The sequence below is a fragment of the Battus philenor genome, unplaced genomic scaffold (assembly GCF_028537555.1).
Source record: "Battus philenor isolate CCGP_79_NKW_IND1 unplaced genomic scaffold, ilBatPhil1.0.hap1 SCAF_30, whole genome shotgun sequence".
Taxonomy (NCBI): domain Eukaryota; kingdom Metazoa; phylum Arthropoda; class Insecta; order Lepidoptera; family Papilionidae; genus Battus; species Battus philenor.
Window position 1 is genome coordinate 5,262,141 of NW_027181694.1, and position 15,891 is coordinate 5,278,031.

Consider the following 15,891-nt stretch of genomic DNA (forward strand, 5'->3'; position numbering starts at 1 on the left):
ACTACTAATGTTCCAAACGCGCTTTGATAAAGAAAAAATGTCACAACAAACTCAGACTGGTTTTCTTTGTGCTCATTTTGACATTATTCTTAACTCAGAAGTAAGAAAAATTTATTCACAAGCTCTATTAACAATTAAAAATCAGTATCACTATAATACGATTAATTTATAAGTTTTTCTTTTGTAGAGATGTATTGTAGCATAAATAAATAGATAACGTTCATATGAAACGCGACGTATTACTGACTACTAAAGCCAGAATATATTTAAGAGTTAAATTATTGTTACGCGTTCTAAATTGGAACGCTATCTGTGAGTTAGTCGCTGCTATAGCGTTTATGTGAAAATTGTAAATTATAAAATAGAAAAAGCAAATATATATAAAAAGATCAATTCATTTGAAGTTTTTGAACATTTTGATTAGCTATCTTAAGTCTTAACCCTTAAATGCATATGCTACACTTAAAAGTAAATGCAGAGTGTTGTATATTTGCAATTTAAGGTTGTTTAATAAGTATAAAAAATTTTTTTTTTTTTTGTATTTTTACCTGCATTGTTGTGTATTTATCAGTAAAATATATAAGTATAAAAGTCATGCATTTAAAGGTTAAACAATGGTTTGAAGAATTTTGTCATTTTCTCTTCCTTAACCTTCTTTTTTAAAAGCTCATTCAATTCAATTCAAGACTAACACGGAGCGAGCAGTCGCATTAGCAATTTGCGTCTTAAAAATAAGACTTTATTTCCTAGACGAGTCAATGTTCATTAAGAAATCTAAGGCCATTATTAAACATTCGCTAAGCTTTTTCAAATTATTTATTATTGCCACGTTTTCAATGCGCGTTGAAGCCTCTTCTTCGGCTTGTTGAAGCCTCTTAACGGCATTTACAAAGAATATTGGCTTAGTACTTATTAGATCCGCGATAATAAAAAAAAGGTTTAGGAGGAAATATAGGAATTTTGTTGCATTTTTTAAATGCACGAATAATGAAAACGCGAATGAATGAAGCGGGAAAAAGAAGCCTTTATTGTATAGTAAAGCCTACCTAAAAAGAAATATTTTGGAAGTTAATAAATAACATAATTATAATGTAGAAAGAAATAGTTCTTAAATTTTTTCTATCAATATATTAAAATAATTATTATATGAACTTGAGGAATTTGTAATAAAGTTTCAATGTAATCACTTTAAATAGAGTTATTGCAAATAGGTTACCCTTATATATTCACCATTTTAAATCACCTATAACAAATCACCCCGTATGTAATCATCTATCATACCCGGTTGACATTTTCACCATCAAGAAGTAACAAAGCGGACAGGTGGCCTGTGTTACCGCTATCAACTAAACGCTTGTTAAAAACCAGATTGGTGTGATTGTTTTTATTTGTACATTCTTATATTAGTTCACCAGGAACAGCTATGAGTATTATAATATTAACTACGTATGTTTAACTTTAAAAAAAAGGTCAATAGTCGAAAACAACTAGGCAGCTGGAAACTTGGAAGTATCACCAATAATCACCAATGGTAAGGATACAGTCGTTCAACAAGCAGAAGGCTTTATTCGTGATTTATTAACGACATTTCCACTCCCACTGAATAATATGATAAATCCGAAAATGCTTTCAGGAGATACGAAAAACTATGGTTACATCTCAAAAATTTCTTCTCAAATGTATCAATTCTTATCATGCCGAAGAAGAGTTTTTACTTATACAGTATAATCATTTTACTTCTGTTTGTACTTTACCTTGTTTATTTATGGCAGAAAAAAGATAACTTTGCCTCCGATATTTTTAGCCAGAAATTTATGATAAAAATTGACAAGGTATTAGAACTTGTAGATTGGAAATATTTAAAAACCGAATAAAAATGATTTCTATGTCATTTCAATTGACAAGTGGCGGTGATGTCCTATCCGATCTTCAATGAGCTCGGGTTGCGGTCTTTCGATTCTCTCTACCGACCGGGAAGCATGAGCTCATTGCTGGTTTTTTAAGCCAGAAATAGGGGACGCTCTCTAGCGTCTTCTATCTCGGGCTGCTGTCGAGCCCCCGGTGATTCCTGCCCAATCTCGTCTCCTTGGCATTCACCATTTACCATCAATTTGGCACAATGCGTTTTCCGCTTGGAGAGTAAGGGGACCTTGGGCGCTCTCTGCGGTTCGTGATGATTATAAGTAAGAAAAGGACCAATATTTAGTCACTTCCGCACATGCAGTGGTAGTCGTGCAATGAAATGCACCGCCCGCTAGCCCGCTGATAAATGCGCATGCGGCAAACAATGCGAATCACACAACCGCCACCACCAAATCACTCAACACGTGTTTCACCCCTCCACGGGGCATCTTCAGGAGCTATTTTACACCGATTAGTGTAGTTAGTTTATGATTATAAACCACGTCTACTAAGACGATGACATCATGATGGTGTACGCTGAAAGTAGAAATAGCAATCACATAGCACGCAGGAGAAATGGTGGACCTTATAAAGGTAGATGGATTCTTGATACAGGCAACTTCTAACTAGTTCTATTTAGAAAGATAGAGAAGGCAAACATCGAGCCTCTATTATGATAGAGGAAGAAGGCAGAGCAACCTTCTTTAACTTCTGCAGAACAGTAGCCAAAACAGTAATAAATAGGAACAAATGATAAGATAAACAGTGCAATACAAAAATGTATATTAGAACTAATTATAATAGAAGTAAATTAAATATCTAAATACTAATATTGAAAATAAGATAAATAAACTGTGATATATAGGTATAAGATGTAAAATTAACTAAAAAATCTGTGACATATATAAATTGTATTAATAAACTAAACTGCAGTAATTGAAGATGAACGAAAGTATATTAGAGTGGAAGAAAAAAATTGAATGAATTATGGAATGAAGAACAGAATGATAGAGATTGTGAAGAATGGAAGAACAGTATGAAGATAAGAAAAAGGAAGTTAAAAATTTAATAAAGAAAATATATTCCTGTTCATAACAAAATAGGAGGATGGAACGTATTTATATAAAAAAGCTAATTCTATTGAAAACCTATGGAGAAGACCCATGACAACCTCGGGCGAATTTTTTTTATTTCTATTTATTTATTTATTTATTTAACAGTTTATTGTACACAATAAAAACACTAAAGTAACAATACAAATATAACTGACACAACAGGCACTACTTATTTCTAACCAGAAATTTCTTCCAGTAGGCCTACAGAAGGAGATTCATAAAAAGTAAGGCAGACACAACGTGCACAATAATTAAATTGAAATATTTACAATAGATACGACTTTTGACCATAATTACATATTATATAATATTCTATTGGCAAAATTTTTGACCTCCATTTCACCTAATGTTAAATGACGACGAGGTCTACGATGCTAGATGCCTAGAAGAAACCTATTCACTTTTAACTTGAGGACTTTCAAGTTATAGTTTGCTTGAACCAACGACGGCGATAAGTTGTTCCATATCTTGGCTTTTCACACTATAAAAGTATTATCAACATGCTTAGTGCGTGTTGAAGGGATTTCAACCATGTAAGGATGAAAGATGCACATCAGTGCTTCTTGTTGCATAAAAATATCTAATAGATTCAGGCGTTACTTTGCGGAAGTCCATACTAAGTAAGAAAAGAACTATATATATATATATAGCTACTTCCGCTATGTAGCAGTAGTCGTGCAATAAAGTTCTGTACTAAGTACCCGCCTACTGTTACATAATGAAAGTAGCTATGTATTAGACCTTTTCTTACTTAAGATAATAAAAATTAAATTATTTTTAATGAATAATTAATATTACATAAAACATGTGGCAACCCTTTTGAACTAAATAAGGGAATAAATATCTAATAATTGATTTAAAGACGCTTCCATTTTTGATTTAGAGCGTTCACGTCCGTCGCGTGATCGTCCGATTCATAGAGCTATAAAAGTTCTAGAGGCGATCATTTAATATACCGTCCAACAACAACAACTGTCAATTAATGTATATAGTTCCATATTCAAAAATTAATGGTTTCGGAAATAATACATAACGTAATGTATATTATATAAAAAAGTAAAAAAAATGTTTTAACCCATAGACCCCCACTGCTAGCCATAGGCTTCCCTCAAATAAGTCTATGAGGGATTATGACACAATCGCCACGCTGAGCAGGAGGGTTGGCGATCTGAGTGTGTTATTATGCAAAGGACGCCGTTACCGATCCTCTGGTATGGACTTTTAAGGCAGTGACAATCCTGTACACCTAATGCACGTGAATTATATAAGACTCCTGGGAATCAAACCCATGACCTAGGGTCACAAGTCGCAGCCCTTACCGCTGGGCAACAACTACTCAATTATGTATTAAAATAATTAGGGTTTACTTTCTGTCTCTGCAAATTTGAAGGTGCCTGGAGTTATGGACCTATCAAATTTCAATAAACAGTGTGATTACTTTGTACAGTTTGTATGAAAATAGGCGTTGAATGCTTTTGCTGACGAATGAGCCATTACTCCTTTAAAGCTTTTACACATGTTACGAATTAACAATTATTTTAAACAGAAGATATTAGAAGCCAGAAGAATCCAATTCGATATAATCTTGAAACAAATTGAACTTCTTCATAAATAAACCTTTCACGTTAAAGACACGAGAGTCCAAAATTTGATCTGGTCTGAGAAGAGTTGACTTTAAAATGAGAGCTTATTTTTGTGGGTCCTTTAAAAATATCATTAAATTATTCGAAATAAAATGAGGCCTCTTGACCACCATCAATAAGCGGCGAGGGTTATAATCGCACCTGGTCTGTGAGACGCCCATTTTAAACACTGTCCGGCTTTTTAATGGCCAAATCCATAACATACTTAATACAGTAGTATAGTAATTTATCACCAAGCTTTATTATCATTGCAACTTTTCGAAATATAATAGGATTTAAAATAATTTATTGTTTAATGAATCTCTTAAAAATATTACATTATAATTCAGGCACATATGGAAATGTTTTATCATCGCAGTAAAGTACACAGCCGCCTACAAAAAATCTGTTAATTTTATTTATTTATTTAATATTATTTGTTTTGTACGCTAGGAAAGATTTAAATAGTTTCATAATAATAAACAAAAGAGTACAATGTGCGGTATTATCACACGAGTCAATCTCTTACAGACAACCATAGGATGGAAAAGGTAGAAATTTAAATAATGGGTAGTTAATATGTACACAGCATACATGCATATGTATATAACATATATACTTATAATAAATAGGTGATAATACATATTACGGTGTAATACATATTGTTAATATAATATGACAATAAATAAAAACATCAAATTGATTTGAAATTATTTTTTTTTCATTAATTTTATAAAGCTTTGGGAAATTATACCAAAGTTGTTTTAATTTGTACTAAACAACGGCGTTTGGTATGTTATTTCCGTTACAGTACTGATATAAATCCAGTTTACAAAACAACTGATTTTTGAGTTTATATTTTATTGATATGCCGCCTCTATAGCATTACAAGCTCTACAACAACAACATTATATAACTCAAATAACGAAAATGAAAACAAAATTCTCGGAAGCAAATTGAACGCCGTGCATTAAAAATATACCTTGAGACAATGCAATAAAATCTAAATTCGTACATCAATTTAAATTGTTTACTGGTTCTAAATAATACAGGAGATATAAAATTATTTCTATTATCTTTAATTCTTTTACTGCTCTCCATACCCTCATTTGCACGACGTAAAGATATCCATTGGATTAATTTCAAACATTTAAAATTTATTTCTGGATTTAAATCCGGCCATAAATACTGTTACAATTAAAAAGAAACAATATCACATTTGAATTTGGAATTTCTTATTCTTATATCATAATTTATTACGTTTTTTTCAATCAGTGTTCAATATTTGTAATTTTAAAATGAATGCAATAATATTATTATTATTTTGACGAATATAAATGAATGTAAATTATATAAATGAATATGTAAATGAATATTTAATGGAATCAGGCGTTACCTTGCGGAAGTCAATCCTAAGTAAGAAAAGGACCAATATTTAGCCACTTCCGCACATGCAGTGGTAGTGCCATTAGTGGACTCTGTGTTTGGCACTAATCGGTGTAACATAACTCCTGAAGATGCCCCGTGGAGGGGTGAAACACGTGTTAAGTGATTTGACGGTGGCAGTTGTGTAATTAGCATTGTTTGCCGCATAAGCATTTATCAGCGGGCTGGCGGGTGGTGCACTTTGTTGCACGACTACCACTGCATGTGCGGAAGTGGCTAAATATTAGTCCTTTTCTTACTTATGTAAATGAATATACATATGTTTATATATCTAAATTACTAGAACCGGTTGGAAGCGACATGCATCCAGGGTCAATTAATTACCTTACGATATTAGGATAAATATGCTAATATCATATATATACTATATATATGTTATTTGGCGATACATTTTATAGCATTTTCTGTATAATATTAACAACAATTTATGTATCTTTTTTAAGTATATTGACGCACATTGCAAGGACATTCCGAAGATATTTATGGATGGATATACCATATTGCCACGCCTGATACGAGGGTTGGTAATCAATGTGGTATTATGGTACGCAGGGGACTCTGCTGCTATGGAACCTTGTTTGTGAGAAGTGACAATCCTATGTAATTAATGAACAAAGTGTGAATTATATAGAATTGTATTTCAGAAATCGAATCCGTGACCTATGATCGCAATTCCCAATCCTTTACCACTACACTACCACTGCCCTTATTATTTTAATGTTGTTAGATTTATTTTATTAATAAATATTCATATAGAAACAAACATGCGTATACTTTAAACTGGAGACACTGGTATAGAAAGTATATATTTCGCAATTACGCGGTTGAATTCAGGAATATAAGAGACTTTTCCGTTTCGTAGTCGCCCACAGCTGGACATTTCTTAACCATAGATTCCCAATAGGATTGCATACTATACTAAATATCTACGAATTTTATTTTCAATGGATTATATTTATGTATATATATATATACAGTAGAAGTGTGAATATTTATTAGACCTTTTCCCGTATTTATATCGACGTGAATAATTTTATTTCTATGGAATTCCCCTTTTTCGATGCGCCATTGACGATGACGTAATTTTAAAATATCTACAACAATATCTCACTTTGCGTCGTGGTTACGTTCCAAAAAAACACGACGTAAATTGAAACGCCGCAAAGTGAATTAAGATTTTCTATAGTAAAAGATCGAAGATAGGTTCCTGGGTGACGAAAATATTATTTTTTTAAAAGAAAATTTAACAAAGTAAACATTAAAAAAAAACAAAAATAATATAACTCTGCCAATAAATAAATTGGAATAATGTTTACCTTTTTTGTAACCAGAAACAACACGTAAAAATTTATACAAATTTATTATTCTCTTTAAAACAAAAAAACAACACACTACATAACAACACACTACTTAATTGAAACTGAACTCTAAAATTAGAAAAACAAAGTGAAAATAAAACTGTATTAAAATTGCATTGGAATCCACGAGTTTTGATGGCATGGCGCAATTAGAAACAAGTGTTGCCATCTTTAAAAAAAAAAAAGAAAACTTCAAAAAAAATTACAGACTCGAACCCAAAACAACGCAACCTCGAAAATCTAACGACGCACAGTGAAAATTAGTACTAATTAAGCAGCGACGCAACTTCGTAAAAAATGCGAAACGGAACGACGCAAAGCGAGGTATTGGTATTTCGACATACAGCTTCAAAGAGAACAGGTGGCCCATTGGCGTTCTACTAGTGCGCACTACATTCTGTTAAAAATCAATGGTTTCAGAAACAGCAAGTAACGTTATGATAACATATAAAGCGAGGTATTGGTGTGTATATATATAATCACCTAACCTAACCTTACCTATACTCATTTGACTAGCAAGGTAGGTAAAAAGTTATATCCACAAAATAAAAATGCCCACTGCAAGGCTTAAGCACCTACCATATATCATCACCATCACCAGTTCCGAGCTGCCCGTATCCACCTACCTTCTGCAACTTTATCTATATCGCTACTGGTGGGGAGTTCATGGTCGTAACTGGAGAACCTTTCAACCCCCCTTAACTATGTATTCGCTCTACCTAGTGGTCCCACAAGTGGTAACACCACTCGAGAACCATTTTACGTTTAGATATCTCCAACTAAATAAGAAAAGGACCAATATTTAGCCACTTCCACACATGCAGTGGTAGTCGTGCAACAAAGTACACCGCGACTGACTCTCTGTTTGGCACTAATCGGTGTAACATAACTCCTGAAGATGCCCCGTGGGGCGTGAAACATGTGTTGAGGGATTTGACAGTGGCAGTTGTGTAATTCGCATTGTTTGCCGCATACGCATTTATCAGCAGGCTGGCGGGCGGTGCACTTTGTTGCACGACTACCACTGCATGTGCGAAAGTGGGTAAATATTGGTCCTTTTCTTACTTAGGATGGACTTCCGCAAGGTAACGCCTGATTCCATTAAACATCTCCAACTTTTTATTGCTTTCATTTCGTCGTCCATTCACATTTACCTAACGGAAAAGTATTTATAAATTTTCCGACGAGAATAGAACAGAAGCGCGTCGCATTCACAATTATTCAAATCACATGCGAAATAACGTCATCTTTATAAACAAACATACATTGAGTGTACGCATATATTAAAGTTCCACGAGATAGCTTGGACTTTACTTTTTTTAGTTTTAAATCTAAAACTAGTGTAACATATTTACAGGCTGTTAGTTCTTTATTGTTTATTTATTTATTTACTTTATTGGAGATAGACAGTAACAAAAGGCAGTAAGAAAGTACAAACTTAGAAGCTTAAAATTAGTTACAATTGTTACCTTATAACTATCTCACTGAGAACATATAATGATTTATAGTCAAACAATTAAAAAACAAATAAAAACAATACTAAACAGGGATCAGACTATGATTTATATATTTATATTATGTTTGTTTATATATTTATATTATGGTTTAAATTGCATTGTATGTACCCAATAATTTCGAACGAAATTGTTTTTTAAAAGATACGAGAGAGCACGAGAATATATCAATATCACTAATATATGAATTGTGCAGGTCACACATTCTGTATAAGGGTTCACTTTTACCGATATTTGTCTTAACGGTTGATAAAAAAAGAGAGATCTAGAACGCGTTCTTGCTGCAGGAATTCGAAACGTTTACCTCGGACAACAGTTCCGAACAGTTGTTACATATATATATACGCTAAATACAAGGCATAAAAGCCTATAGGGGGTAATACGAGAAATTCATTCTGACGTGCACAGACAATTTTCAATTTGCCGCCAAATCGTAAAACAAATGACAAATGAATGAAATGTATACTCAATATTATTGGTAAAGAGTTCTATTTTCAAAATTTAAATATATAAATATTTTTTTAATATAATGCTTTTAAGTTGCCAGTTCTAAAAACTTTCAGTTTGGCCCTCGTATACTCGCCACGCATGGCATGTTGACGATCGCAGTGTGGTATTATGGTACGCAGAAGATGCCGCTGCCTATCCTCTTGAAACTGGTCTATGAGTAATGGAGATCCTATATAATTAATGCACAAAATGAGAATAATTTAAGATTTTATTCAAGTAATTGAACTCGCCATCTGCAATCGTAAGTTTCAATTCTATACTGCTACAGCTTGTTGATCGTGTGTGGAATTTTGTTAGTTGATTCAATTGCAGAATCGATATAATATCAATATATAATGTGTATTACATATTCAAATTTCATTTGAAAAATGAACTCTTGATTTTGTACTATACTTACCATTTTAAAATGTTAAAAATGATTATTCTTAACTTTCGCTTTCATATTCCAATTCCTTTGTTGGTTACTCTTCATCTGTTTCTATAATTTTTTAAATTCCAAAAATTTCTTGTTTAATATATCCTGAAAACTTTTTTATGTCCGTTATATTTCTAAGGCAGATATTTTTAAAATGTTATGGCATTTTTGGGGTAATAATATATATACGTATTATATCTATTGGCTATAACACTGTAAGAAATAAAAAAATTCAATCCACGTTTCGATATTTTATTTTATCTCCTTCAAACAATAAAAAATGCATGAGAAACGCCTTAGAAGAACACTTCTCTTATTAACTTCTTCACAACACTTCTTAACTTAGCAACTTGGCTAAAAACACAAGGATTCCGGAATCCCAAATACCTGAATCCCGGACGATTTAAACCGGTATTTATGTAGAAAATACCGGTATTTTGTTATAACATTTGTTGATAAAAATTGAATTTATGCACAATTAAAATCTAATTTAAAATAATATTAATTAATTACAACAACTTTTTTTTAAAAATTGTTGATGAAATGAAATGATATAATGTCATATGAGCATTTATATGCTAATAAAACGTAATATCGAATGTAATATGCACTCTCTATGTAATAAAATAAATAATATCTAATTTATTCCAGAATCTGATTTATTCCAGAACAATATTTATTGGGTTTCATATATTATCTGTTAACATGTCAATATAACAACTGAGGTAAATAAAAATGTAACTAGTATTTTTTTATTAATAATACCGGTTTTAATACCGGTATTTCGATATTTCAAATACCGATACCGATATTCAGAATTTAGTTCGGTATTGTAAATAATGCTTACACAATTATGTGATTTTGTTTACACCGGTCAAATTGACCGACAGCGGTAAGTATAAATAAGTATTATATAGTTATATTATTGTATAGTTTTGTATACTAAAACATAACTAAAAGTAAAGAGTGAAGAATATATTATATGAATTATCGTAAGAATTGTCATGTAAGTTGATAATGATATTATATTTAAAAATGTAAGTTTTACAAAAGTTTAAAAACGTTACTAGAAGGTTTAATGTTACAATAGATATTTTGAATTTAAATTTAAATTCTAGAACAAAAAAAATGGAGATAAAATATAAACAACACGCTAATATGAATATAGTTACGGATGATATTCATAAAAAAAGTATAAAATGACGTCAGCTGCCGCCACACCTGAGATCCCCTCCAAAATACCGAATCCGATCCATATTCGCCGATGTTTTTTGGCGTCTACCAACGAGGTTTAGAAGGTCGGACGCCATTTGCATTCCTTTTTTTATTTCGAACATTCGCTCGCCATTTCCGTATGCGTTTAGGGCTGTCACTTTTTGGCGGGAATTTACTCCCGTCAAAATGTGACAGTTGTTTTTTTTTTTAGAAAAGTCACAAGTCATAGTTTATTTATTCCTGACGCATTGCTTGACGACAATAAATGTTGTATAATAAAAATTAAAAAAAAAACATTTTATATTGTTCTTTACAAGATTTTTTATTAATAACGAAGGTACACTAACTAAAGTGACCGACATAGTCCAAAGGATTGCCATGTTGAATACAATAGTGGGCAAGCCATATAGCAGGCAGAAAAACAAAATAGCCAAAGAGTCTTATTCTGTAGTGGTGAACACGAACAGGCAAGAGCAGCGTACCTCCATCCTCAAGATGAAAAGACAATTTTAAGGTCGTCAAAAGACATTCCATGCAGGCTGCTCTTAAAGATCCTATTGAAAATCTACCAGGAAAGCATATATCAAGCTGTATTCAACAAATGAATGAAATTTTGATCACGATTTTGATATTTATCAACCACTGGATATATTCCTAATTATATCATTGTAAAAGAGACCGCTAGTAATGGAATGAAATCTGTGATTTGGTATAAGCTAATTCCAAATGATACACTAAAATTTTAATAGGTGAATTATTCTTGCGTTCTGCCATATATTCGTATTTATTCATGATTGACGTCATACAACAGCAGAATCTTGTACCATTGTATTACCACGTAGCTAATATCTTTAAATGGTAAATTAGCGTATTGAAAACGCAATTTGTGATTCTTGTATAAAAGGGTGTGAATTAGTATTGCACTGAAATAATCATTATCTATTAGTGGAACTGGAAAGTAATGTCGCTTTCTTAAGTTAAATTTACACGACTACGTTTTTAACAAGTTTTTATTTCTAATCAATGATATATTCACCATCGTTATCAACAACCTTTTGCTGTTTAGTATACAAATCAATGCCGGAGCGGTAATCAATTGGGTTTTCTGTCAAATACGAGTATGTCGGCAGAAACGAAATTATTTTCCGGTCACCCTAATATTATCTGTGCTTTATATGTATGTACCAATGGTATCTATACCCTTTATATTTTATCTTTATCCTTTATTAACTTGTTAAATTTATAACAACATAATTTAGAGATATTACATGGTAGTGTATTGGTTGAATATAACTTTAATAAACTATTCACTTTAAAAAAAAACGGAATATATTTCGTGAATTGAGTAGTAGTGGACAAGCGGTCGAGGACTGGGAGTTGCTATCTTAAGTCGCAGCTTCGATTCCCGGTATATCTAATATATAAAATTCTCGTGTCATGGTGTTCGAACTTGAACTCCTCCGAAACGGCTTGACCGATTTTTACCAAATTTTACATGCTTATTCAGTATGTCTGACAATCGGCTACTATCTATTTTCCATACCCCTAAGTGATAAGGGTGGTCCACCCCTAAATTTTATTTTTAATTTTTTAGACAAACAGGTTTTTATTTTATTGTGATACAGCATACAAAAATACATACAAACCTAAATTTTCACCCCTCTACGATCAACCCTTATCTTACATTTGTTAATTAAAAACTTTAATTTTTTTTTGCAAAACAACGTTTGCGGGATCAGCTAGTAGTCTTATATAATTCATACTTTGTGCATTAATTATATAGGATTGCCACTACTCACAGAGCAGCAGCGTCCTTTGCGTACCACAATACCACACTGAAATCGCTAACAAGCCTGCTAAGTGTGGCGATTATTGTAAATCCCCTATAAATACCTTTGGGGGAGGCATATACCTTGCAGGAGGTTTCTATGGGCTGATATAACATGGGTATTGTTGTCTGTAAAAAGGTGTAACAAGTATATCTTTATTTCTTTCACATGTATCATTATTTTTCATAGATTATAAATGTCTTTACGTACATATACTATTTTGTCATATATATATATATATATATATATATATATATATATATATATATATATATATATATATATTGACTATGTATCGTACAAATATTTTCTTCACAAAACTTTTATATATGATTCTCTAGTTATCATATTATTAGTTACACGTACAACCCTCTTTAGTTTTTTTATTTATTTTATGGTCCCCGCTGTTGGGGACCTCTCGTTCCCCTATCTCGTGTGGGACAGCTACTTTTTAATTCTACTAATTTATTCATATTTTTTATTATTATCATTCTTCTCTTTCATGTATCATTTTAATTGTCGTACTGTTTCTTTCATTCTACAATTTTCCCAGTCTTTCTCTTTCACTCCATTAGCCATACATCCATCCTCAACCACTACATTCTAGGTTTCCTTACTATTTTATTTTGCAACATTACATTTTTTGTTCAAATATTTAACACTTTCTTTGTAATTATCATCTTATATTATACTATTTATTGCACTATTTTTGGTACTACTATATTCCTTTTATTTCTATATTTTTCGGCCGTGTATTTCAAGTTGTATCTACAACACATATAGGCAATACGCCTGTGCACAATAAGTCCACAATATCTACTCCAAAACAAGGCCTCAACGGTCTTATTTAGAATATATATAAAATGTAAAAATAAAATATTGAATGAAAAAAAATTAACAAGTGACAGCCCTGCGCGAATCGATGTTTTTTACGAAAATTTGACAGCACCCAGAATAAATTGGGTCAAAGCGGGTCACATAAAAAAAAATTACGCACCGAATATAATTCTTCCGGTTGAAAAAATCGCGTGTTTGTTTTGTCTGCGTACGTTCAAGGAGAGGAATACGGATGGCAGCTTTCCTGATCCTGTTTCCGTGACTTACATTTTATACTCTGAATACAGTATGATAGGTTATATGTGTAAAACCTTTAAACGAGTGAAACTATAGCCAATTTGCTGTTATTTAATATGAGATACACATGATAATATATTAAGAAAAATCATGTACAAAATTCTGTTCCAGATTCTCATTTGACGATAACGAATAGATCAGAGTTTCCCAAACTTTTTTGTGTCGTAGACCCCTGATGTTTTTCCGTGTTGGGTAGACCCCCTACTTACCTGATATTGATTTCCTGTAAATTTCTAACTGTTGTGAAGTTTAGTGTTAAAAACTTAAAGTAAAAACACATGTTAATTTATACATTTATTAATTGAATTTAAATTAAAACTACTCAAAATAATTTTTTTACGAAAACCTTTCAGACCCAACGGCCATTGGTTGGCAAATGACGTACCCCACCAACTGCCATTTCAGACGAACAATTCTTCGCTACATCAATGATCTTGGTTCTTTTGCGGACTTCCTCATTTGTGATAAATTACTTAATTTTAAAATAATTTAGTAAATTCATAATTATTAATTTGTAATTAATAATTTTAGAAGATATTTATTAAATTTTATAAATTATTTCATTATTATAATTAAAATTTAACACATTATTTCTAGTCTAAATATAATAAACCTATTGTAAGTGTGAAGGTGTGGTTTTCAAGTCATAGAGGGGTGAAATAATTTTCACGACGAAATTTAAAAATAACTAAACATCAAATATATTTTTTTATAATTTAAACATAAAATTTAGATATATATGACAATAGCGTTAGCATGATTATATATATAATCAGACGATAAACAAAAAAACTAACGAATGGAAAGTAAATAGCAAATTCCTTTTATTTTATTAACCTCCAACTTGTAATTAAATTTTACAATACAGTAACAAAGCATTATACAAGAAATATATTGAAATTTTAAAATTCAAAATATATTTATACATGTCAGAATTTACACGCACTATTGAATCGTCGATTATTTTAACATTACAAGTAGTAACCTACCACCGGCTGCCAACCAGAAAGTCAACAGTTGCTGTTTTAAATGAAATTTAATAATTTTTTATGCATACAGTATAATACCAACCATGTAAATGCGTCAAACATTTCGATAAACTAAAAACTCTTGAATGAAATGTTGACATTTTTTAAAATACCTTTTTTTTAAAAGTAAGTCTAAGATATCTTGTGGTACTTTATTATATATGTATACTCTGGACCCGTGTGTAGTGTATATATATACATACATATATATATATATATATATATATATATATATATATATATATATATATATATATATATTTATATATATATATATATATATACACTGAAAAACTCACTGAAGTTGAGATATCATTATATTAATAATTATTTACACAGTCAGGCCATAAATACTGTTATAGTTAAAAAATATATATTACTTTTGAATTTCGAATCTGTCATTTTATATGATAGTTCATTGTGTTTTCTTATTTTCGCGCCATCATATTGTAAAACACTGTGTGATATTAAAATGGAGCGGGGTGATAAGAACTGAATCGCTGCGAATACATTACATAAAGTAGATTTGGCACCCAAATATAATTTTTAAAAACCATAACTGATAATTTAAAAAATAATAGTGTGGTAAAATTAAAACAGCTAAATATAGAACGCAAATAGGGATCATATAAAAATTTTGTTTATAGATAAGAAAATTTTTACCATTCAGCAATATTTTAACAGACAAAATTATCGTGTTTATGCTGAAAACTCTAAAGATGCTTTCCAATTAGTCAACAGAGTACAACGTTGGTATTATCCGAATTCAGATATGGTTTGGTGGGGTGTTAGTTATTTATGAA